The following is a 26,651-nucleotide window of genomic DNA, read 5'->3' as shown; positions in this document are numbered from 1 at the left end:
AACTCCAAAAATAGAACAGTGTGAGGGGTAACTTTGCATTGGGACTTAAAAATATTTTTCATTTGATATTTTATAAACAATACAAAATAAACAAATAACAACATCATACAAATATTAACTACATCACATCTGCCCAGTCCCACTAGAACACACCCCCATCTCCGTTAATTACATCACACCTGCCCAGACCCACTAGAACACACCCCCATCTCCACCACATGGCCTCAAACTCTAACATTTTATTACTCCCCATCGCCCAGCACTTTACATTTTTAGATAATAAAGCATTTGACCTTTCTATTGCGTTAATAACAGAGGATTGGTTGACTTCCAGTTTTTAGTATTTAAGTTGATTGACGAGAAAAGTATTGTCCAACTCTGGGGTATTTCACTGCTCCCTCAAATGCCATGTTTTGAAATATACAGACAGACAGATTAAAAGTACCTTTACATTGTAATCCTTCTTACAGCCAACTTTCTAACTCCGCCCATAACTTTATGACATCATAACATTCCCAGAAGGCATGGATTATTGAGTCATTGTTAGTTTTACACTGAAGACATGACTCTGCCGTTATGCTGTTGAATTTGTGAATTTTGTCTCTTGTATAATAAGGGACAATCATTTGTCTCAACATCACAGGCCACAGACTTTGATAAAGACTTCCAAAGGTTTTTCCGCAGTTTGAGATCGACTGAGTTTTTTAATGGGGTTTCTCCCTGTGCACCTGCCAATGTAAATCCGTTGAACAAGACACGTTACCAGACAGGACATATTGCTAATGCTCTTCCCATTGATAACCCGAATTACAATTAACTTGTGGGTGGTGGTCGTGATGACGGCCTAATCGATAACATTGTCCATCGGGATTCCCCCCCAAAAGAAGAGGCCTCTGGATTGATCACTGGAGTCAGATGTGAAGGAACATTTGGAGAAATGTTCTCTGGTCTGATGAAACAAAAATAGAACTGTTTGGCCATAATGACCATCGTTATGTTTGGAGAAAAAAGGGGGAGGCTTGCAAGCCAAAGAACACCATCCCAACTGTGAAGCACGGCGGTGGCAGCATCATGTTGTGGGGGTGCTTTGCTGCAGGAGGGACTGGTGCACTTCACAAAATAGATGGCATCATGAGGAAGGAAAATTTTGTGGATATATTGAAGCAACATCTCAAGACATCAGTCAGGAAGTTAAAGCTTGGTCGCAAATGGGTCTTCCAAATGGACAATGACCCCAAGCATACTTCCAAAGTTGTGGCAAAATGGCTTAAGGACAACAAAGTCAAGGTATTGGAGTGGCCATCGCAAAGCCCTGACCTCAATCCTATAGAAAATGTGTGGGCAGAACTGAAAAAGCGTGTGCGAGCATGGAGGCCTACAAACCTGACTCAGTTACACCAGCTCTGTCAGGAGGAATGAGCCAAAATTCACCAATTTTATTGTGGGAAGCTTGTTGAAGGCTAACCGAAACGTTTGACCCAAGTTAAACAATTTAATGGCAATGCTACCAAATACTAATTGAGTGTATGACCCACTGGGAATTTGATGAAAGAAATAAAAGCTGAAATAAATCATTCTCTACTATTATTCTGACATTTCACATTCTTAAAATTATTTTTACATTTAAAGTGGTGATCATAACTGACCTAAGACAGGGAATTTTTACTAGGATTAAATGTCAGGAATTGTGATAAACTGAGATTAAATGTATTTGGCTAAGGTGTATGTAAACTTTCGACTTCAACTGTAGGTACCGTTACTGTGTTAAAAACAGAGGCAGTTGTGGGACTGATGTGTGGTGTTAAAGGGCAAATCTGAAATTGATTTTTTTTACTCCAATGTTTAGAAACAATGTAAATCAACACTGTATAGCCTCAACATGGTTAAAATTATAATGCTGATATCAAAACACTAATCACGTCTTGATTAGTGTTATGTTAGCTAGCTAGCTACAAAGTTGCTTTGTATCATGACAAGGGGTAGTACTGAAACTACCGAGGTTACCTAGCCAGCTACACGTTCAAAGTAAACAAAGCAGCCACTGCTAGCTAGCCTACTCCACCAGCCAGCAGTACTGTATCATTTTAGTCAATAAGATTTTTGCAACGTAAGCTTAACTTTCTGAACATTCGAGACGTGTAGTCCACTTGTCATTCCAATCTCCTTTGCATTAGCGTAGCCTCTTCTGTAGCTTGTCTACTATGTGTCTGTCTATCCCTGTTCTCTCCCCTCTGCACAGGCCATACAAACGCTCCACACCGCGTGGCCGCTGCCACTCTAACCTGGTGGTCCCAGCGCGCACGACCCACGTGGAGTTCCAGGTCTCCTGCAGCCTCTGGAACTGCCGGTCTGCAGCCAACAAGGCTGAGTTCATCTCAGCCTATGCTACCCTCCAGTCCCTAGACTTCCTGGCGCTGACGGAAACATGGATTACCACAGAGAACACTGCTACTCCTACTGCTCTCTCCTCGTCTGCCTACGTGTTCTCGCATACCCCTAGAGCATCGAGCCAGCGGGGTGGTGGCACTGGAATCCTCATCTCTCCCAAGTGGACATTCTCTCTTTCTCCCCTGACCCATCTGTCTATCTCCTCATTTGAATTCCATGCTGTCACAGTTACCAGCCCTTTCAAGCTTAACATCCTTATCATTTATCGCCCTCCAGGTTCCCTTGGAGAGTTCATCAATGAGCTTGACGCCTTGATAAGTTCCTTTCCTGAGGATGGCACACCTCTCACAGTTCTGGGTGACTTTAACCTCCCCACGTCTACCTTTGACTCATTCCTCTCTGCCTCCTTCTTTCCACTCTTCTCCTCTTTTGACCTCACCCTCTCACCTTCCCCCCCTACTCACAAGGCAGGCAATACGCTTGACCTCATCTTTACTAGATGCTGTTCTTCCACTAATCTCATTGCAACTCCCCTCCAAGTCTCCGACCACTACCTTGTATCCTTTTCCCTCTCGCTCTCATCCAACACTTCTCACTCTGCCCCTACTCGGATGGTATTGCGCCGTCCCAACCTTCGCTCTCTCTCTCCCGCCACTCTCTCCTCTTCCATCCTATCATCTCTTCCCTCTGCTCAAACCTTCTCCAACCTATCTCCTGATTCTGCCTCCTCAACCCTCCTCTCCTCCCTCTCTGCATCCTTTGATTTCCTCTGTCCCCTATCCTCCAGGCTGGCTCGGTCCTCCCCTCCTGCTCCGTGGCTCGACGACTCACTGCGAGCTCACAGAATAGGGCTCCGGGCAGCCGAGCGGAAATGGAGGAAAACTCTCCTCACTGCGGAACTGGCATCCTTTCACTCCCTCCTCTCCACATTTTCCTCTTCTGTCTCTGCTGCTAAAGCCACTTTCTACCACTCTAAACTCCAAGCATCTGCCTCTAACCCTAGGAAGCTCTTTGCTACCTTCTCCTCCCTCCTGAATCCTCCTCCCCCTCCCCCCCCTCCTCCCTCTCTGCGGATGACTTCGTCAACCATTTTGAAAAGAAGGTTGACGACATCCGATCCTTGTTTGCTAAGTCAAACGACCCCGCTGGTCCTGCTCACACTGCCCTACCCTGTGCTTTGACCTCTTTCTCCCCTCTCTCTCCAGATGAAATCTCGCGTCTTGTGACGGCCGGCCGCCCAACAACCTGCCCACTTGACCCTATCCCCTCCTCTCTTCTCCAGACCATTTCCAGAGACCTTCTCCCCTACCTCACCTCGCTCATCAACTCATCCTTGACCGCTGGCTACGTCCCTTCCGTCTTCAAGAGAGCGAGAGTTGCACCCCTTCTGAAAAAACCTACACTCGATCCCTCCGATGTCAACAACTACAGACGAGTATCCCTTCTTTCCTTTCTCTCCAAAACTCTTGAACGTGCCGTCCTTGGCCAGCTCTCTTGCTATCTCTCTCAGAATGACCTTCTTGATCCTAATCAGTCAGGTTTCAAGACTGGGCATTCAACTGAGACTGCTCTTCTCTGTGTCACGGAGGCTCTCCGCACTGCTAAAGCTAACTCTCTCTCCTCTGCTCTCATCCTCCTAGACCTATCTGCTGCCTTTGATACTGTGAACCATCAGATCCTCCTCTCCACCCTCTCCGACCTGGGCATCTCCGGCGCGGCCCACGCTTGGATTGCGTCCTACCTGACAGGTCGCTCCTACCAGGTGGCGTGGCGAGAATCTGTCTCCGCACCACGTGCTCTCACCACTGGTGTCCCCCAGGGCTCTGTTCTAGGCCCTCTCCTATTCTCGCTATACACCAAGTCACTTGGCTCTGTCATATCCTCACATGGTCTCTCATATCATTGCTATGCAGATGACACACAATTAATCTTCTCCTTTCCCCCTTCTGACAACCAGGTGGCGAATCGCATCTCTGCATGTCTGGCAGACATATCAGTGTGGATGACGGATCACCACCTCAAGCTGAACCTCAGCAAGACGAAGCTGTTCTTCCTCCCGGGGAAGGACTGCCCGTTCCATGATCTCGCCATCACGGTTGACAACTCCCTTGTGTCCTCCTCCCAGAGTGCTAAGAGCCTCGGCGTGACCCTGGACAACACCCTGTCGTTCTCCACTAACATCAAGGCGGTGACCCGATCCTGTAGGTTCATGCTCTACAACATTCGCAGAGTACGACCCTGCCTCACACAGGAAGCCGCGCAGGTCCTAATCCAGGCACTTGTCATCTCCCGTCTGGATTACTGCAACTCGTTGTTGGCTGGGCTCCCTGCTTGTGCCATTAAACCCCTACAACTCATCCAGAACGCCGCAGCCCGTCTGGTGTTCAACCTTCCCAAGTTCTCTCACGTCACCCCGCTCCTCCGCTCTCTCCACTGGCTTCCAGTCGAAGCTCGCATCCGCTACAAGACCATGGTGCTTGCCTATGGAGCTGTGAGGGGAACGGCACCTCCGTACCTTCAGGCTCTGATCAGGCCCTACACCCAAACAAGGGCACTGCGTTCATCCACCTCTGGCCTGCTCGCCTCCCTACCTCTGAGGAAGCCCAGTTCCCGCTCAGCCCAGTCAAAACTGTTCGCTGCTCTGGCACCCCAATGGTGGAACAAGCTCCCTCACGACGCCAGGACAGCGGAGTCAATCACCACCTTCCGGAGACACCTGAAACGCCACCTCTTTAAGGAATACCTGGGATAGGATAAAGTAATCCTTCTAACCCCCCCTTAAAAGATTTAGATGCACTATTGTAAAGTGGTTGTTCCACTGGATATTATAAGGTGAATGCACCAATTTGTAAGTCGCTCTGGATAAGAGCATCTGCTAAATGACTTAAATGTAAATGTAATCATGGATGGTCAGTCCTTGCATCCGTAGGTCTGTCTATGAATTTGAGAGTAATTACATTTCTCCAGACCCGTCCATCCTCTTATTACCAAAACAATGGTGGAATGACATCTTTGTTATTGTTTCAACTGCAGAAATTTTGTTTGATTGTTGTGTGGCTTTATTAAAGGGGCAACCTAGGTTTTAAACAGAAACAAAATGGCAGCCCAGAGAGCTGAGCTGTGTTGGAATAATCATACTAACCGTACTATTTGTGACGTACATTGAGTTTGTAGTATGCTTATTGGTCATAGTATGATATAGTTGGTTTAGCCAAAATTTCCCTGGTATGCAAGCATTTCTAAACTTTATTCACTTTTTTGGGGTATTGTGATGTCATTATGGGGTATTGTGATGTCATTATGGGGTATTGTGATGTCATTATGGGGTATTGTCTGAAGATTGATAATAAATAAAAAAATGTCATCCATTTTGGAATAAGGCTGTAACGTAAAAAAATGTGTAAAAAGGGAAGGGGTCTGAATGCACTGTATGTTCTAGGGCTGTCCCAGATTTAAAAAAATAGTATTTTCTTTCTACCAATTGATTGGTTGAAATTTTATGACGTGTATTTTTTCATATAGACACACCCTATGTGTTTAATAAAATCAACTGTATGTAGGGAACTTGAACTGAACTGATGCTTCAAGCATGCGTTTCATTAAATAATTAAGACACAAATGACTTGACAAAGCCAGAGATCAATATAACCAGAAGAAAATAACCAATTCCCGACCTTCGTAAATTTTGACGTTATGCTCCTGAAGTTTCGGGTAAATCGGCAAACTTTTTCCTTTTCCACTTGGAGTGCCAATTTATCTTACCATTTCTACCGATCTGCCAGTTACGAACGAGTTACAACACCTGTTTGGCCCTGCCACTTCCTGGGTCGGTGAAGAGCGGTATTAAATTGAAGGAATAAATCCAAGTCTCACGCTCATCACCTGTGGAAGGCGGGGCTTCCAGCGAGGCGTGGATTTAATAGTATGTTGTACCTAGTTTCCCTCCTTCAGGGAACAGTAGTTATAGTCATAACATGTGGATTTAATAGTATGTTGTACCTAGTTTCCCTCCTTCAGGAAACAGTAGTTATAGTCATAACGTTATGATGAACTTCAACTTAAATACTGGATCTTGCTGTCGGACAGTTTTTTTTGTATTCAGATCTCTGAAATGCTCTCTAACTACGTAACATTTAGTGTCTTCTTATGTTATGCTGGGAAAACAGTTTTCATGGGCACATAAATGCTAAATCATTTCAGAGTTTGCTAAATCCAATGGTTGTAACAGAGTCACCTTAAGTTGATTCACAACACCCAAATGGATACTGTCATTAACGCAGTTCTTCAATAATTACACATAATACTTAATTCAGTAGCTGTTCACATGTTCAACTATCATCAGCTGATCCAGGAAATCATTTTCTGAATGTCACGTTCGTCGTTCAAGGAAGACCAAGGCGCAGCGTGTGTATCGTTCCACATTTTATTTAAACTGTGAAACTATGCAAGACATACAAATAAACTACTAAACAAAATAACAAACCGTGACGAAGAGGTGCAACATGCACTACCTCAAAATAATCTCCCACAAACCCAGGTGGAAAAAACAACTACTAAATATGATCCCCAATTAGAGACAACGATAACCAACTGCCTCTAATTGGAGATCATCACCCCAAAAACAACATAGAAAAACAGAAACTAGAACCACACAACATAGAAAATATAAACTAGACAAAACGCCCTGTCACACCCTGACCTACTCTACCATAGAAAATAAAAGCTTTCTATGGTCAGGACGTGACACTGAATGCCAGTCAAATGTGCTTCATTCATTACACCGGTAAAGACAATAATGCCGTGCTCCACGTTGGATCCAACATCCCTAATGAATTGATGTTTATAATGTGTTGTTGTCTGCTTGATTTATAGTAGCGTCTCATTACTCTGTTTGGACATGGAGATACTTAGCTCATAATGTGTAGAGAACTGTTCCTTGATGGATAGGCTATTGTACAACACACAGAGCTATTTTCCTTCATTCAGGACATTTAGAATGACAACACATTACAGAGTAGCCTAGTGGGATTATTCACAAAATTATTTGGTGATCAGGTTATGAAATGTCATGACAGACATTTTAGTTTCCAAGTTTCACCTGAAATATTAAATGATATATAGTCCTAGGTCTATGTTATTGTTAGGTGAAGTTATGGGTCCTCCAGTAGGTCTATGTTATTGTTAGGTGACATTATAGACCATTTTGGCATACACTTAGTGGACAAACCCTCATTGTCAGGCTGATGGAAAACTAACCAAAGAGCATTTTACTGGTTCAAGTCATTTTTAAATATAAAGTAGTACATTTTCGACAATAACATAAACATCAGGACATTCAAACGAGTCTTACAATTATAATCCAAAGTAGTGTGCAATGCACTCATAAGCAACATGGAAATGGAGGCTATATTTGCTGTCAGCCTATGAGAACTCCCCTGAGTTTTCCCCCACGGTGGTGAATTAGTGAATAGACACAGAGCTTAATGTGAGTTTCCTTGAGCAGCACTCCTGATCTTGCACTGATAGTGTGTTGTAATATTCAGAATACATTGTGGAAAAACTAAAATCTTTGCTCACCATTTTTGCTCCAGGCAGATATACAACATCCATAATTAGTGGTTTCCTCATTAGCAGGGAGGAGTTTCTGCAACCAAATTGCGTGTGCATCGCCCTTGTCGCAATTTTAGCAAACACAGGAAGGGGCCTATATTGGAGACCAAAAGTCATCTGGCATAGTGCTTAGGATTTCAACAACTTTTACTTTTTCCTAGCCTAAAATCATTGATGTTACTACTAATGTGAAAACAAGACTAAATATGACTATTGTTGATCACTTGACTGTCTTAAGACAATTGTCAAGTAATTTTAACATTCATTACAGATGTCAATTGTTATACAACATCATGGCTATGCTGTTAGCATCACCTTTTACCGTGGATTTCTGCTGTTGTGGGCCTTTCACCATCTGTCTGACTTGTTGTTCACACAGGTGAGAGACGTGACTATCGTGGATCCTCTGGGGAGCCTCAACATCATGATGCTAACGAGGCAGAGAAGAGTCTCTCCAGATCATATCACCTCAAGAAACACCAGCAGAGACCCACAGGGAAGAAATCTCATTGCTGCTCTGACTGTGGGAAACGTTGCAAATCTTCATCAGAACTTAAAATACACCAGCGAGTACACACAGGAGAGAAATCTCACCACTGGTTTGAGTGTGGGAAGAGTTACTTAAGATCAGAATCGCTAAAAGTACACATGAGAATTCACACTGGAGAGAAATCGTATAGCTGTGATCAATGTGGGAAGAGTTTTACTACATCTAGCCATCGGTTTGTACACCAGAGAACACACACAGGAGAGAAATCTTATAGCTGTAATCAATGTGGGAAGAGTTTTACTCAGTCAAGCAGCCTGGTATTACACCAGAGAACACACACAGGAGAGAAGCCTCATAGCTGTGATCAATGTGACAAGAGATACTCTGATAAAAGATCTCTGATCAAACATCAGAAAATACATACATGAAGGTTTTTTTTCATGATATCAATGAAATGATGTCACAATGTAGAATGTTTTAACATTGTAGTAGGAGTTTTTTAATGATGTCACAATGTAGAATCTTTTAACATTGTAGTAGGAGTATTTTAATGATGTCACAATGTAGAATGTTTTAACATTGTAGTAGGAGTATTTTAATGATGCCACAATGTAGAATGTTTTAACATTGTAGTAGGAGTATTTTAATGTAGACTGTCACAATGTAGAAGCCTAATCGTTTTCCCCCTGTTCTATGAGCCTCATCAGTGGAAAAATCTTTGTACTTTGCTCCGTTCATCTTTCCCTCGATCCTGACTAGTCTGCCAGTCCCTGCCACTGAAAACCATCCCCACAGCATGATGCTGCCACCACCATGCATCACCATAGGGATGGTGCCTGGTTTCTTCCAGGTCTGAGAGTCCTTTAGGTGCGTTTTGGCAAACTCCAAGCGGTCTGTCATGAGCCTTTTACTGAGGAGTGGCTTCCGTCTGGCCACTCTACCATAAAGGCCTGATTGTTGGAGTGCTGCAGAGATGGTTGTCCTTTCGGAAGGTTCTCCCATCTACACAGAAGAACTCTGGAGCTTTGTCAGAGTGACCATCAGGTTCTTGGTCACCTCCCTGACAAAGGCCCTTCTCCCAAATGTATGTAGTTCTGTCCTTGAGCTGTTCTTGTCTATTGAGCTGTATTATGTCATGTTTTGTGTGGATCCCATGAAGAGTAGCTGCTGCTTTTGCAACAGCTAATGGGGATCCTAATAAAATACCAAAATTGCTCAGTTTGGCCGGGTGGCCAGCTCTAGGAAGAGTCTTGGTGGTTCCAAACTTTTAAATTTAAGAATGATGGACGTCACTGTGTTCTTGGGGACCTTCAATGATGCAGACATTTTTTTTGTACCTTTCCAATTCTTTCTTGGTACCTTTTCAATTCTTTCTAATTGTAGTTGTAAAGACTTAAATACAGACTCTTCTTCTTTCTAATTGTAGTTGTAAAGACTTAAATACAGACTCTTCTTCTTTCTAATTCTAGTTGTAAAGACTTAAATACAGACTCTTCTTCTTTCTAATTCTAGTTGTAAAGACTTAAATACAGACTCTTCTTCTTTCTAATTCTAGTTGTAAAGACTTAAATACAGACTCTTCTTCTTTCTAATTCTAGTTGTAAAGACTTAAATACAGACTCTTCTTCTTTCTAATTCTAGTTGTAAAGACTTAAATACAGACTCTTCTTCTTTCTAATTCTAGTTGTAAAGACTTAAATACAGACTCTTCTTCTTTCTAATTCTAGTTGTAAAGACTTAAATACAGACTCTTCTTCTTTCTAATTCTAGTTGTAAAGACTTAAATACAGACTCTTCTTCTTTCTAATTCTAGTTGTAAAGACTTAAATACAGACTCTTCTTCTTTCTAATTCTAGTTGTAAAGACTTAAATACAGACTCTTCTTCTTTCTAATTCTAGTTGTAAAGACTTAAATACAGACTCTTCTTCTTTCTAATTCTAGTTGTAAAGACTTAAATACAGACTTCTTCTTCAGATAGATTCTCTTTCTTTAGAAAACTGTCAACCTTGCTCATCAACTCTTTTTCTCTAAGGGTCTTTAATTGCATCAGCTCTTTGGCACATTAAATGGCTACAACTCTGACTTTATATTAGAAAAATTCCCATCTACTTCCATGACCTAAGTCTTTTCTTGCAAAAATAACTTTGGCTAACAATTTGATGTTTCCAATGAGAGTAGGATCTTTAAGAAGTGTGTTGTTTAATTTCCAATATCTTTGAGTACCTTTAGATTTTGTAGTAGCTTGTAAATTCAGGGTAATCAAGTGATGATCAGAAAAGGGAGCCAACTGGTGATCTACATCTATAACAAATTGTAACAAAAAGGGGGAAATTAGGAATACATCTATTCTAGATTTACGTGACATAATTTTGTTGGTCCAGGTATAACCCTTTGCATCCGGATTGAAATAACGGCAGGCATCATCAACACAGAGATCCTTGCATAATGTAGTGATGATATTGCTATTTTGAAGGCTTTGACTCGTTTTAGGAGGAAAACGATCAACAGATGCATCAGGTGTTTCATTAAAATCCCCTGAAATAATTAGAAAAGCCTCTGAGTATTTGTTGCTTAAATCCTGTACTTTCCTGGTAAATTGGGTAAAAAGGGTCTTATTTGGAGCATGTGAGTTATGTCCATATACATTACAGATGATGAAAATAGCATTGTCAAGTTTAACAGTTACTATGACCCATCTGCCATCTGGTGAAGATGTGGATTCTAGAATGTCACCTTTAAACTTGTGAATAAGTGTCAAAACAGCAGCAGAATGGTTTGATCCATGACTGAAATAGGCCATGTCTCCCCATTGTGATTGTTAAAGTTGCGTCAATTCGATCTGGTATCAGAACAAAATAGTCAGCACATAGTAACTTCTGATTTCTTTGTACTTTAATTAATGCAAACACTTGAATGGTAAATGTGTGGTTCGTATATACGGGATCTATGTAACACCACGCAGGGCAGACAGAGAACTCTAAATGACATCATAAGTTCTTCATTAAATACTCTGACAGAGATAGTTCCCGCTCACTGCTGGCCTGTCAGAGTAGAGGCTTGGGTGTGGTTTAGACTTACTCCAGCCTATCGTTGGCGTGCAGGCTGGTCCCAGCCTCCAGACGCATCTTTGTTGCCAGGCGTAGTTGTCTTCTAGCTTATCTTCGTGTGTGTAACTGAGAGTCAGACACCCAAGGACAGTGCCTGTTCTTGTGCTACAGTTATCTTCCATTCTACCAGCCCCTCCCGCACACCTGTCCTTGAGTGGCCCCTCAATCAGGCATTGTGTGTGTGTGTCACTTGTCTACTCAGCCTACACTCCTACTAGCCAGCAACCCTCCAGTTAGTCATGTCTATTATATGTCGCTCAATCTATGTTAATACAATATAAACCTCTTATGTTTAGCATTAGTATTCATAAGTTATGCACCACAACTAATTTTATTATATAGGTTTAAATAGTTGTATTATATTGGTTATGCAAACAAATAGTTGGTCAAAACCTAACATGATTTACAATATTTCAAATCACTTTCACCCGAATGAGTTTCCTGAAGGACAAAATCTGCTTTACTGTGTTTACAATAGAAAAATAAGGCTTCCCTTTTTGTAGGATCTCTCAAACCCCTAGCATTCAGACTAACGATATTGAGTGAGTTGAAAACGAACTCCTGCATTGAAAAAAGAAAGAACACAAATTAGATAACAGAAGTAGTAATGTGAACCATATTGTTTGACATACCGTATACTGACTTTGAGAAGGCATTGCGTGACGATTAGCTTAGCAACCACGTGACGTAGCATGACAACCTGAACGTGATTGGTCAACAGTCTGTTGGGAAGGGTGTTATACATTGTTTCATTATTGGATTCCTACCTCCTTTCTATAATATCTCTGGCAAAGGCACCATGCAATGCAACCTGGACTAAAGAGGCAGACAAATAGGAGAAACGTGTTAGACCCTCCGTTAAATTACCAATTTCCCAAGGCAGGAATATCACAAAAATATGATCAATGGCTCATTTGAGAGAAGACCTCCTGAGTTATATCGTCCAGTATTGAAATCTGACGTGTATGAATAACGTTTTGGCGATCTAAAAGTCATATTCCTATTAACTACCAGTGTAGTGAGACTTTATCATGATGCTACATCATACCGGACATATTTCTGCCTGCTTGAAGGCAAATAATTCAGATACACATGAAAACATGAAATGACGCAGGGAATCGATAGAACATCACTCAGAAATGAACAAAAACAATACAATATTTAACTTTACCTGAAGGCTGCACTGCTGATTGGACAGCGCCTCCATACAGGAAGCCAATGCATAGTGGGGCTCTGTGGCCTGTGGTTGAATGGACAACGTTTCTGTCTAGTAGCCAGCTACAAATATTCAGTTTGTGGGCAGTTAAACATTTTTTGGGCACAGTTGAGTAGCGTAAAATGCTTATATGGAAATAATTACAGTCACGCAGATCTTTAGAAATGGTAGGATCAATTGTAAATTGGCACTCATGAAAAACGTTGCCGAACCCCTGCTATAATGTATATGTTCATATAGTGTTTTTTGTCAAAAAGAAGTACAACATTACAGATATTTTCAGAGATGTGAGATAATTAACTTGCTCTCTGTAGTATCGTATAGCTTTGGAATCGTGACAGTACGTACTTTTGATGAAAATAGGCCTTTTCTCGACATAAAGTACACTGACTTTGAGAAGGGATTACGTGACGATTGGTTTAGCAACCACGTGACGCAGCATGACAACGTGAACGTGATTGGTCGACAGTCTGCTGGGTGGGGTGTTATACAGGCACACAGATCTTTAGAAATGGGAGGATCATTTGTAAATTGAAAAACGTTGCCGCCCCCCTGCTATAATGCATATGAAGTCCTTGTGGAGCGGTTCGTATAGTGTACTATGACAATTTTATTGTCTCGTGTGCTTCCCAACAAAATTGTTGCTTTGCATTCAGAGATGTTCATTATGATGTCTGCACCCAGCTCATTATGTATCTGCCTGTCTGCATTATTCACCAGGGAAAGGAAACATTCTGTGAATACTGAAGCATTGCATCAACAAGGTGGCTCTGATAATATTGAAACATTGTATAAATGAGCGAGGCGGCTCAGAGAAACTGAAACATTTAGTATCAACAAGACAACTCTGAGAATATTCATATTGCAACATAGTAGCCAACGCGGAGGCAGCATGGGCCAGTTTGTCAGTCTGATATTATTGTGTTGCCTACGCAGCATCTGGGTGCTCATTATATACTAAAACCAGCCCTACATCCACACTACAGCTAAATAACTTAGCAATATTTAATTACGTTATGCCAGCAATATTGATATGTTCATCTTTTCATTCAGGAAGATGGACAAGCAACACTGATGGAGTGAGAGGTGGAAATGCATTATACCAGAGGTAGGTAGACTACAGGTAGGGATTAGGATGCAGACAGAGCAACACTGATGGAGTGAGAGGTGGAAATGCATTATACCAGAGGTAGGTAGACTACAGGTAGGGATTAGGATGCAGACAGAGCAACACTGATGGAGTGAGAGGTGGAAATGCATTATACCAGAGGTAGGTAGACTACAGGTAGGGATTAGGATGCAGACAGAGCAACACTGATGGAGTGAGAGGTGGAAATGCATTATACCAGAGGTAGGTCGACTACAGGTAGGGATTAGGATGCAGACAGAGGATATAGGCCTATTGTTTTATTTAACTAGGCAAGTCAGTTCAGAACAAATTCTTATTTACAATGACGGCCTAGGGACAGAACAACTGCCTTGTTCAGGAGCAGAACGACAGATTTTTACATTGTCAGCTCGGGGATTCAATCTAGCAACCTTTCAGGTACAGGCCCAACGCTCTAACCCCTATAAGTAAGAAGTTTATTTTGGGCTCGCTAGGAGGCTATATCAGACCGCTTATACATTACTGGACTAGTAGGGTGAAAAACTATTGTTTTATTTTTCAGGGGTGCTGCAGCACCCTCATTACGCCTACTTCCTTCGGCTATGCTCTGTCCATTCCCCTCCTGTATCTCTCCACTACTCTCTCCTCTGCCCTCCCCTCCTCTCTCTCTCCACTACTCTCTCCTCTGCCCTCCCCACCCCTCCTTCCTCTCTCTCTCTCGTTCTCTCTCTATTCCTGACATGTAGCATCAGGCCTGTTGATCTTGACTCAGGTCACAGACCTCTGGCATCAACACTCCCCCCTTCTCCTGCTCTAACATCAGACCAATATTAAATAGATACATAAAATATACTCTCATTCATTTACATAGAGACAGATACAGTCAATCCCCAGATGGACAGTTAGACTACAGTAAAGTACATTTACAGGTGATCACATCATTATCCTGCTTTGAGACAGATTTTTACTGTCTGCTTCCAGTTGTATGTTCTTTTACTAACCCTGCAAATGGTAATATATCTTACAATATCAAAACATATCTCAGTAAGTGTTACAAGTGTATATTAATATAACAGCATCATACCTGTGCCCCAAAACAGGGTCATCAGTATCACTGCAGGTATCATATCTGTCTCTAATTGGGGTTACTGTCATGAAGAGTCGACTGAAGTGTGGAAAATACTGCTAGGCTATATGACTTCTCTCTCATTACTTCCTGACTTCTATGATGTGACAAACTTAAGCAGATGAGATCATTTAAACCCACCTACCTACAGGAAACACTGACATTAGAAAAACTCCACAGGAAACTGCTGGCAGAGCAGCAAAGGTACACATAGTGTGTGCTATAATATCACCTCTATCTTTCTACTGCTTGAGTTCACCTCGTAGAATATTGGCTTAATGTTCCAGCACCTAAATATAAACAGTACCAGCACCCAAAATGAGTACTGATGAGGTCTCATGTTAGAGCAGGAGAAGGGGGGATGTGGTGTAGAAGCTAGAGGTCTGTTACCCAAGTCAACTTAACAGGCCTGATGGTTTTGATGACTTCACTGGTGAGAAGTCAGTGATAAAAATATATTCATTTGATTTAAATGTTTCTCTCTCTCTCTCTCTCCTCCCCTGTCTCCTTCTACCAACCCAGGTTGTTAGTAAGTCCTATCTTTCTCTCTCATCTCTCTCCCTCCTCCCTTGTCTCCTTCTCCAAAACCCAGTCCGTCAGTGAGTAAGTCGTATCTCTCATCTCCCTCTCCCTTCACCCCCAGTTGCTCTCTTCCTCCCTTCTCCCCCCTCGTCGACAGATCTGATGCTGTATGACAGGGTTGGGATCAGGTAGGGAGCAGGTAGGGGTCAGGTTGGGGTCATTGTTGGGGTCAGGTCAGCCTACAGCTGTGTCTGTAAACAATGACCCTATATGGAAGTAAATGACTACAAACTACATTCAAGTCTTGAGTTTATTCAAGTAAAATAAGAAAAGGACAAAACAACATCAAGGTGTATCTGTTAGAAATCATCAATGACATCACATCAACTCACAAGTATCACAGTAGGATAGAAATTAACACTTGGTAGAATATATAACTTAAACATCCATGGTGGAGACATTAACACTTGGTAGAATATATAACTTAAACATCCATGGTGGAGACATTAACACTTGGTAGACTATATAACTTAAACATCCATGGTGGAGACATTAACACTTGGTAGACTATATAACTTAAACATCCATGGTGGTGACATTAACACTTGGTAGACTATATAACTTAAACATCCATGGTGGTGACATTAACACTTGGTAGACTATATAACTTAAACATCCATGGTGGAGACATTAACACTTGGTAGACTATATAACTTAAACATCCATGGTGGTGACATTAACACTTGGTAGAATATATAACTTAAACATCCATGGTGGAGACATTAACACTTGGTAGACTATATAACTTAAACATCCATGGTGGAGACATTAACACTTGGTAGACTATATAACTTAAACATCCATGGTGGAGACATTAACACTTGGTAGACTATATAACTTAAACATCCATGGTGGTGACATTAACACTTGGTAGACTATATAACTTAAACATCCCTGGTGGAGACATTAACTTTTTCATAATGTTTCCAAATTGATTGTTTTTTCTAGAAGCATCTACCAGCTTGTTGTTGTTGTCATGATTGTTCCTGTTGGGTAGCAACTTCACCAGCTTGTTGTTGTTGTCATGGCTGTTCCTGTTGGGTAGCAACTTCACCAGCTTGTTGTTGTTGTCATGGTTGTTCCTGTTGGGTAGCAACTTCACCAGCTTGTTGTTGTTGTCATGGCTGTTCCTGTTGGGTAGCAACTTCACCAGCTTGTTGTTGTTGTCATGGCTGTTCCTGTTGGGTAGCAACTTCACCAGCTTGTTGTTGTTGTCATGGTTGTTCCTGTTGGGTAGCAACTTCACCAGCTTGTTGTTGTTGTCATGGCTGTTCCTGTTGGGTAGCAACTTCACCAGCTTGTTGTTGTTGTCATGGTTGTTCCTGTTGGGTAGCAACTTCACCAGCTTGTTGTTGTTGTCATGGCTGTTCCTGTTGGGTAGCAACTTCACCAGCTTGTTGTTGTTGTCATGGCTGTTCCTGTTAGGTAGTAACTTCACCAGCTTGTTGTTGTTGTTCTGAAGCATCTTGTGTGATGTAGGTCTTGTGGGGAGACGGTGAGAGAAGATGGATTCTATTCACATGCTGTCCAGCTTCTGAATAACGTATGGTGCTAGAATGGAGAGGAGATCAGTAAACAACAGAACGTATGGTGCTAGAATGGAGAGGAGATCAGTAAACAACAGAACGTATGGTGTTAGAATGAGAGGAGATCAGTAAACAACAGAACGTATGGTGCTAGAATGGAGAGGAGATCAGTAAACAACAGAACGTATGGTGCTAGAATGGAGAGGAGATCAGTAAACAACAGAACGTATGGTGCTAGAATGGAGAGGAGATCAGTAAACAACAGAACGTATGGTGCTAGAATGGAGAGGAGATCAGTAAACAACAGAACGTATGGTGCTAGAATGGAGAGGAGATCAGTAAACAACAGAACGTATGGTGCTAGAATGGAGAGGAGATCAGTAAACAACAGAACGTATGGTGCTAGAATGGAGAGGAGATCAATAAACAACATATTTAGATTCTCTTCACAACTAGACAGTTACAGTACATTTAACCTTAAAGTAAAATCCTAATTGCATATGTACTTACCTGTATAGACACACTTCCCATGGTTTGACAGAAAACAACTAGCTACAAAGACTATTTTCCTGACTGTCTCTACTGATGGCCTCTAACAGCAGAATAAAATAAGTGGGATATTTAAACAGCACTGAAACAGAGCAGGTTGCTAGTTGACTATGTGTTGTAAATTGTTTCAATGCTGCCGTCTACAGATCTTCTAATGTATTGTAATACCACATGTACCAATACAGTAGAATTGACAGTGACACTGTGTAATGACACAATGACCCTCCATGGAATGTTCTGCTGCTGTTGTGCAACATTGTGACACCACTGACATGTTTACAGGTTGCCATGCCGACGAAAGAGAAGGTGTTGTCATTCTGTAATAAGGCCTTCACTTCAGTCGGGATGGCTAGTTGACTGCAGACAGGTTACACAGTATCAGCGTAGGTGTTAGGCTGTTTCTGCTCTCCTCCCTACTACTAATGGAATTGTCCTGCCAATGCAACTTATGAAAATGTATCCACTCACTACTGTAAGTCTGTCTGGAGAAGAGCGTCTGCTAAATGACTCACATGTTCAATGTAATGTTCAGTTTGACAATATCAATGGAATAGACCAAAGCAGAGCCATGTATTTAGATATGAATACATGACTCTGGGCAAAAACACAAACAGATCTGGGACCTGCCAGGCTACACAGTTGACATCATAGGGAAACCCGACTAGCTTCTGGTCCAATACTTACTGACTCGGAGCAGGGCGACATAGAGGAGAAAGTTCCTGACCGAAGACACCACATCTTCCTCTTCATCTCTTCCGGGTCCATTTTCGGCCCGAGTCCCTCCATTTTCAGCATCTTTAGTTAATTATCTGTTGGTGATGTGATGTGATCAGCGGCTGCCTGTCAACCAATAGCCTACTATGCTGTGTTATTAGCTAGAGCTAGACAGTCTGAGTACACTACATCCTGAATAGACACGAACATGTGTGTCTGAAATGCACCTTTAAGTTCAGTTGGAGCTGAAACGACGGATAGATATCTCGATTGAGGATAATGTCAGTATTTAGCTACGTTATTAGCTGTTTTGCTCACCAAAGGTGTAACAAAGTGAAAATGTAGAGTTTCCATCAACCTCGCGCGCAATGTAGATCTCAAAGCCTCAGTTCCGGGAGAGTAGTGGGTGAAACCATTCACTTCAGGAAAAGGGGTGATATAATTAACGTTTCCTTTCATTATGTGTTACTGAATTCCTAAAAATATTTGCTGCCATTGTAGTAAGGTTGGTAATATGAGAGGTCTTCGGACTTACCATTTTTGTATTATTTTCTTTGAAAGAACAACTAGTGGGTTTTGAGTGGTTCTCCCCTATTTGGGAAGTTGGTCTGCCTGCTCCTCAGGCTGAGAGAGATATTCTGACAGCAGGTTCCAGTCCTCTTCCTCTGTATATAAAAACTGTTTAAAACTCTATAACACAATAGTGGTTTTGGAAAACTGGTTCATATATCCTAAAGTCAATGGCGAATGTGGCTATTTATATATTTATTTTGCCGTTCATAAATTGAAGACCTATTTCAGCAAGTTAACCAGGTTTCTGCTTGTTTAGCTAGCCGTGTTAATGACGAGCTAACTAGCACCGTTGGTCACTGCACTACAATGTGTCACGCAGCTATTACCAGCAGGTGATTTACTAGCAGGTGACTTATTGAAATATTAACTTCATGTTTATTTTCTTACTACCTTCAAATGTTTATATAAAAAGGGTTGTACTTGTGCTCTGTATTTATGGATTAATATCACTTCACATTGAGGGCATGTGTCACTACTGGTGCTCCTATCTAAATTATATCTTGTGTCCTACCTAACCATGTATCACTACTGTTGCTCCTATCTAAATTATATCTTGTGTCCTACCTAACCATGTATCACTACTGTTGCTCCTATCTAAATGATATATTGTGTCCTACCTAACCAGTGAACGTGTGGCTGTGACCGTCCTGTCAGTGCCTGTCATCACTGTTTTATTTTACTGCAGGTATGCTTTTCTGTATTTTGGGGTTATTTTCTAAACACTTCGCATGTATATTATACAATCACTTTGTCGATTCAGTCTGAGAGCAGTGAACATGTGGCTGTGACTGTCCTGTCAATGCCTGTCATCACTGTTTGGTATCTTTTACTGCAGATAAAAACATGAAGTGTGGGTGTCCGTGTGCCTTTCTTCTGGGGGGCTATGTGAAGTTGGTTACACCAGGTGATTGTTTTTGGAAACACTGCTAATTCAACCAGTAGTGCTAGGTGCCTGTACTACATAAACACTGCTAATCCAACAATAGTGCTAGGTGCCTGTACTACAGAAACACTGCTAATACAACAATAGTGTTAGGTGCCTGTACTACAGAAACACTGCTAATCCAACCGGTAGTGCTAGTTGCCTGTACTATAGAAACACTGCTAATCCAACAATAGTGCTAGGTGCCTGTATTATATAAACACTGCTAATCCAACAATAGTGCTAGGTGCCTGTATTATATAAACACTGCTAATCCAACAATAGTGCTAGGTGTCTGTACTACAGAAACACTGCTAATCCAACAATAGTGCTAGGTGCCTGTACTATATTAACTGCTAATCCAACAATAGTGTTAGGTGCCTGTACTATATAAACACTGCTAATCCAACAATAGTGCTAGGTGTCTGTACTACAGAAACACTGCTAATCCAACAATAGTGCTAGGTGCCTGTACTATATTAACTGCTAATCCAACAATAGTGCTAGGTGTCTATACTATATAAACACTGCTAATCCAACAGTAGTGCTAGGTGCCTGTACTACAGAAACACTGCTAATCCAACAATAGTGCTAGGTTCCTGCACACTTGATTAAAGGGGAACTACTCTCAAAAATCTGCATTTCTTAGATTTTTCCCAAACCTCAAACGTGGTCTCCTGATGTGGTTTAAGCATTGTTATGTACTTAGAACATACAACTGTATTGTTTTTCTGTTTAAAAAGTCAGACTTTGAGAACAAAAACCTGAAGAAAAAAAACATTTTGAAACCTGTGAATTTCTGACTTCTCTGTTTCAATAATAGTTCTACTCTTATCCTACTGAACAGTACAGTTTGGGTTGGTCTACTATTATCCTACTGACCAGTACAGCTTGGGTTGGTCTACTATTATCCTACTGAACAGTACAGTTTGGGTTGGTCTACTATTATCCTACTGACCAGTACAGCTTGGGTTGGTCTACTATTATCCTACTGACCAGTACAGCTTGGGTTGGTCTACTATTATCCTACTGACCAGTACAGCTTGGGTTGTTCCACTATTATCCTACTGAACAGTACAGCTTGGGTTGGTCTACTATTATCCTACTGAACAGTACAGCTTGGGTTGGTCTACTATTATCCTACTCAACAGTACAGCTTGGGTTGGTCTACTATTATCCTACTGAACAGTACAGCTTGGGTTGGTCTACTATTATCCTACTGACCAGTACCTCTTGGGTAGGTTTACTATTATCCTACTGAACAGTACAGCTTTGGTTGGTATACTATTATCCTACTGAACAGTACAGCTTGGGTTGGTCTACTATTATCCTACTGAACAGTACAGCTTGGGTAGGTCTACTATTATCCTACTGAACAGTACAGCTTTGGTTGGTATACTATTATCCTACTGAACAGTACAGCTTGGGTTGGTCTACTATTATCCTACTGACCAGTACAGCTTGGGTTGCCCTACTATTATCCTACTGAACAGTACAGCTTGGGTTGGTATACTATTATCCTACTGAACAGTACAGCTTGGGTAGGTCTACTATTATCCTACTGAACAGTACAGCTTTGGTTGGTATACTATTATCCTACTGAACAGTACAGCTTGGGTTGGTCTACTATTATCCTACTGACCAGTACAGCTTGGGTTGCCCTACTATTATCCTACTGAACAGTACAGCTTGGGTTGGTATACTATTATCCTACTGACCAATACAGCTTGGCTTGGTCTACTATTATCCTACTGAACAGTACAGCTTGGGTTGGTATACTATTATCCCACTGAACAGTACAGCTTGGGTTGGTCTACTATTATCCTACTGAACAGTACAGCTTGGGTTGGTCTACTATTATCCTACTGAACAGTACAGCTTGGGTTGGTCTACTATTATCCTACTGAACAATACAGCTTGGGTTGGTCTACTATTATCCTACTGAACAGTACAGCTTGGGTTGGTCTACTATTATCCTACTGAACAGTACAGCTTGGGTTGGTCTACTATTATCCTACTGAACAGTACAGCTTGGGTTGGCCTGACTGTGAAAGACCAATATGAACAGTACAGCTTGGGTTGGCCTGACTGTGAAAGACCCATATGACCAGTACAGCTTGGGTTGGTCTACTATTATCCTACTGACCAGTACAGCTTGGGTTGCCCTACTATTATCCTACTGAACAGTACAGCTTGGGTTGGCCTGACTGAAAGACCAATATGGAATTGATCAATTTAGGTCATTCAGAGTGTATGTCGCTGTTTCTTATAGAGTTTTTCACACAGGGTGTCTTTCCTTCACTAAACTGTTTGGAAAATGTTTTGCTAAATTAGAGTACTGTATACCCACTTCTCCAGGCATCACTACACCACTGGTTTACACAATATCTTTCAGCATACCAGTATTTAGTTTGGAAACTTTCAAAAGAAATGCTGGTATAAATAATACAATATTAAAATACGTCAAATTATCATTTTGGTTTCAATGCTGTGAAAAACAGTTGTACTGCACTACAGTGCTATATTAATCGATATTCTCAAAATTGAGCTCGTCTTTGCAGGGCTACTCTTATTTAGAAGTATATCATCTGATGTTGTGCTGCCAGCATATTATCCTGCTGCTAGCAGAACGGTAATATGGGAGTTTAACCTAGAATATTTGTACGGTGTGCTGCGAGGTACAAACTGCAGAGATCTATGTATATAGAGCGAGCCAGATCAATAAGAGGTTATTTCCACAAGGGGGCGACAAACGCCAGTTAATATTCCAGAATAGAGCACCACAGAATGTATATGCTCCCTTTGCTAAGTGGTCAATTTGGAGATCCTCCAGCCTAGGCCAGCCCTGCCTCCCAAAAGTATTTACTGCTTCCTGAAGTGTACACTCCTTCACTACTCCCCATAAAGTGTTAAAGCATTGGATTGGTGAAGGCATAGGTTATAGCATGAGTTTCAATATATCATCAAATCCTTTATGATTAGCCAATTTTACTTCAGGTGTTTCAGTGGTGGTCTGGAACAAAATCCTGCAAAGCCTGTATCTCTCCAGGGTTGGTGGGTGACTGCATCTCTCCAGGGTTGGTGGGTGACTGTATCTCTCCAGGGTTGGTGGGTGACTGTATCTCTCCAGGGTTGGTGGGTGACTGTATCTCTCCAGGGTTGGTGGGTGACTGTATCTCTCCAGGGTTGGTGGGTGACTGTATCTCTCCAGGGTTGGTGGGTGACTGTATCTCTCCAGGGTTGGTGGGTGACTGAATCTCTCCAGGGTTGGTGGGTGACTGTATCTCTCCAGGGTTGGTGGGTGACTGTATCTCTCCAGGGTTGGTGGGTGACTGTATCTCTCCAGGGTTGGTGGGTGACTGTATCTCTCCAGGGTTGGTGGGTGACTGTATCTCTCCAGGGTTGGTGGGTGACTGTATCTCTCCAGGGTTGGTGGGTGACTGTATCTCTCCAGGGTTGGTGGGTGACTGAATCTCTCCAGGGTTGGTGGGTGACTGTATCTCTCCAGGGTTGGTGGGTGACTGTATCTCTCCAGGGTTGGTGGGTGACTGTATCTCTCCAGGGTTGGTGGGTGACTGTATCTCTCCAGGGTTGGTGGGTGACTGTATCTCTCCAGGGTTGGTGGGTGACTGTATCTCTCCAGGGTTGGTGGGTGACTGAATCTCTCCAGGGTTGGTAGGTGACTGTATCTCTCCAGGGTTGGTGGGTGACTGTATCTCTCCAGGGTTGGTGGGTGACTGTATCTCTCCAGGGTTGGTGGGTGACTGAATCTCTCCAGGGTTGGTGGGTGACTGTATCTCTCCAGGGTTGGTGGGTGACTGTATCTCTCCAGGGTTGGTGGGTGACTGTATCTCTCCAGGGTTGGTGGGTGACTGTATCTCTCCAGGGTTGGTGGGTGACTGCTGGACCCTGACCAGACATGGAGTAGTTGGCTCTGCATTTACACTCACAGAACACCCACCTATCACCACACACAACAATACATCATAGTCTATGGAGGATAAATAACTACATTGATGTCTTCTCTTCTCTCATTCTGTTTGTTTGTTGTTTCCCACTGTTTGAATTAGCAGGTGTTATTATTAGCCCCTCATCTGTGTGTGTGAGAGAGAAAGACAGACAGACAGACACAGAGACGGACAGACAGACAGACAGAAGAGTCCCCTAAGCAAGCTGGACCTGGGGCTCTGTTCACAAACAGACCCCACAGAACCCCAGGACAGCAAACATGTTAGACCCAACCAAATCATGAGAAAACAAAAAGGTAATTACTTGACACATTTTAAAGAATTAACAAAAAACAGAGCAAACTAGAATGTTATTTGGCCCTAAACAGAGAGTACACAGTGGCAGAATACCTGACCACTGTCACTGACCCAAACTTAACCTCTATGGGCTACTCAACAGCCAGTTGAATCCTGTGGCGCGTTATTCAAATACCTTAGATATGATATTACTTCAATTTTTCAAAAATATGACTATCTTACACCATTTTAAAGATAAGACTCTCGTTAATCTAACCACACTGTCCGATTTCAAAAAGGCTTTACAACGAAAGCAAAACATTAGATTATGTCAGCAGAGTACCGAGCCAGAAATAATCAGACACCCATTTTTCAAGCTAGCATATAATGTCACATAAACCCAAACCACAGCTAAATGCAGCACTAACCTTTGATGATCTTCATCAGATGACAACCCTAGGACATTATGTTATACATTACATGCGTGTTTTGTTCAATCAAGTTCATATTTATATCAAAAAACAGTTTTTTACATTAGCATGTGACTAGCATTCCCACCGAACACTGCCGGTGAATTTACTAAATTACTCACGATAAACGTTCACAAAAAGCATAACAATTATTTTAAGAATTATAGATACAGAACTCCTCTATGCACTTGATATGTCCGATTTTAAAATAGCTTTTCGGTGAAAGCACATTTTGCAATATTCTCAGTAGATAGCCCGGCATCACAGGGCTAGCTATTTAGACACCCAGCAAGTTTAGCACTCACCAAAGTCAGATTTACTATAAGAAAAATGTTATTACCTTTGCTGTTCTTCGTCAGAATGCACTCCCAGGACTTCTACTTCAATAACAAATGTTGGTTTGGTCCCAAATAATCCATTGTTATATCCAAATAGAGGCGTTTTGTTCGTGCGTTCAAGACACTATCCGAAAGGGTAAATAAGGGTGACGAGCATAGCGCAATTCGTGACAAAAATATTCTAAATATTCCATTACCATACTTCGAAGCATGTCAACCGCTGTTTAAAATCTATTTTTATGCAATTTTTCTCATAAAAAAGCGATAATATTCCGACCAGGAATCTGCGTTTAGGTAAACAGACGAAAGAAAATAAAGCATGGGGTCGACTCGGGCACGCGCCTAAGCCCATAGTACTCTGATCGGCCACTTGCCAAAAGCGATAATGTGTTTCAGCCAGAGCCTGCCTCGATATCGTTCAGCTTTTTCCCGGGCTCTGAGAGCCTATGGGAGCCGTAGGAAGTGTCACGTTATAGCAAAGATCCTCAGTCTTCAATAAAAAGAGCCAAGATGAAACAACTTGTCAGACTTACCACTTCCTGCATGGAATCTTCTCAGGTTTTGGCCTGCCATATGAGTTCTGTTATACTCACAGACACCATTCAAACAGTTTTAGAAACTTTAGGGTGTTTTCTATCCAAAGCTAATAATTATATGCATATTCTAGTTACTGGGCAGGAGTAGTAACCAGATTAAATCGGGTACGTTTTTTATCCGGCCGTGTCAATACTGCCCCCTAGCCCTAACAGGTTAAAATCGGACATAGCTAGTGCATAAAGGAGTTCTGTATCTATAATTCTTAAAATAATTGTTATGTTTTTTTGAACGTTTATCGTGAGTAATTTAGTAAATTCACTGGAAGTGTTCGGTGGGAATGCTAGTTCTGAACGTCACATGCTAATGTAAAAAGCTGGTTTTTGATATAAATATGAACTTGATTGAACAAAACATGCATGTATTGTATAACATAATGTCCTAGGCATGTCATCTGATGAAGATCATCAAAGGTTAGTGCTGCATTTAGCTGTGGTTTTGTTTTTTGTGACATTATATGCTAGCTTGAAAAATGGGTGTCTGATTATTTCTGGCTGGGTACTCTGCTGACATAATCTAATGTTTTGCTTTCGTTGTAAAGCCTTTTTGAAATCGGACAGTGTGGTTAGATAAAGGAGAGTCTTGTCTTTAAAATGGTGTAAAATAGTCATATTTTTGAAAAATTTAAGTTTTTGTATTTTTGAGGAATTTGTAATTCGCGCCACGCCTATCATTGGATATTGGAGCAGGTGTTCCGCTAGCGGAACGTCTAGATGTAAGTTAAGGAATGCTTTGACTATGTACAGACTCAGTAATCATAGCCTTGCTATTGAGAAAGGCTGCTGTAGGCAGACCTCAAATCAAATTGTATTAGTTGTGAGCCCCTAACCATCATCGAGAGCCGGATGCTGGAGTGAGGAGTCGTGCTGTACTTCGCTCCGCGGTTAATATTACATTTATTACATTTCATTACATTACAACGGAACGATTTGATTAGTGTAATGTTAGCTGGTAATGTTAGCTAGCTATATGGTTGTCTTTGCTGTCTTTTCATCAAAGATAGAGGTGTGGCTTTGAGAAGCTAACAAGGTTAGCTAGCCAGCTGTACTCGTTCGCAGCGACGCCGTTTTACAAACAAAGCCAACACCACAGC

The 26,651-nt window shown here is 41.8% G+C and overlaps 1 protein-coding gene and 1 pseudogene across 1 annotated transcript in view; both read right to left on the bottom strand.

Annotated features, from left to right (window-relative positions):
- Positions 1-26,651, bottom strand: part of LOC123744217 (CD5 antigen-like) — an 88,417-nt gene that overhangs the window by 53,620 nt on the left and 8,146 nt on the right. The gene's annotated exons all lie outside the window — the stretch shown is intronic.
- Positions 16,901-18,811, bottom strand: LOC123744222 (mitochondrial import receptor subunit TOM5 homolog; annotated as a pseudogene).

The sequence above is a fragment of the Salmo salar genome, chromosome ssa08, assembly GCF_905237065.1.
Source record: "Salmo salar chromosome ssa08, Ssal_v3.1, whole genome shotgun sequence".
Lineage (NCBI taxonomy): Eukaryota > Metazoa > Chordata > Actinopteri > Salmoniformes > Salmonidae > Salmo > Salmo salar.
Note: the sequence above shows the minus strand (reverse complement) of the source record. Positions and strands in the feature narration are given on the sequence as shown.